Raw genomic sequence first — 688 nt, 5'->3', positions numbered from 1 at the left:
AGATAAGATTTAGATGAAGTGTAAGGGATATTGTAATCCTAAGATTGTTTGATTTGATTTTTACCCAAGCTATTATTATTTGTTTTTTTAGTTTAAATTTTGGTTAATTTTTTTTAGTTAGTTCATTCAATTATTTGATATTGGTTGTTTGGATAAGATTTAATTGTTTTGATTTTAGTACTTAGTAAAATTTTAGATAAATTCTTTGTGGGATCGATACTCTACTGGCTTATATACTATGTATTCGATATGTATACTTGCATAGTAGAATTTTAACTGACAAGTTTTTAGCACTATTGCCATAGAATTGTTTTTAGAATCTTTACTAATACTAATACCAAGCAATTTAGTCCTACTTCAAATTTTATTTTTCTTGGTTTAATATTAGTTTTGTTTGCTTGCAGATATCTTTGATCATTGTATGCAAAGAACAAACAATGTGAATCTTGTTCCTTTTGATCCTGAGATAGAAAGAACTTTTAGAAGACGTCAAAGGGAGAATTTGCAAGTTGTAACTTTAAATAAGACAATGGCTGAGGAAAACAACAACAACGGCAATAATGCCATTAATTTGGTTCCCGCAGCAAATAGAGCATGTGGGATTATGGTATTCCTCTCTCGCATGGTTTGCACCAAAGCATTAGGAGACTTTCCATCCATGTAAGTAATTTTGAAATTAAACTAGCTT

Source organism: Theobroma umbraticum, unplaced genomic scaffold, assembly GCF_002168275.2.
Source record: "Theobroma umbraticum cultivar Fairchild unplaced genomic scaffold, ASM216827v3 scaffold_39.0, whole genome shotgun sequence".
Classification (NCBI taxonomy): Eukaryota; Viridiplantae; Streptophyta; class Magnoliopsida; order Malvales; family Malvaceae; genus Theobroma; species Theobroma umbraticum.
This window is presented reverse-complemented; position numbering follows the sequence as displayed.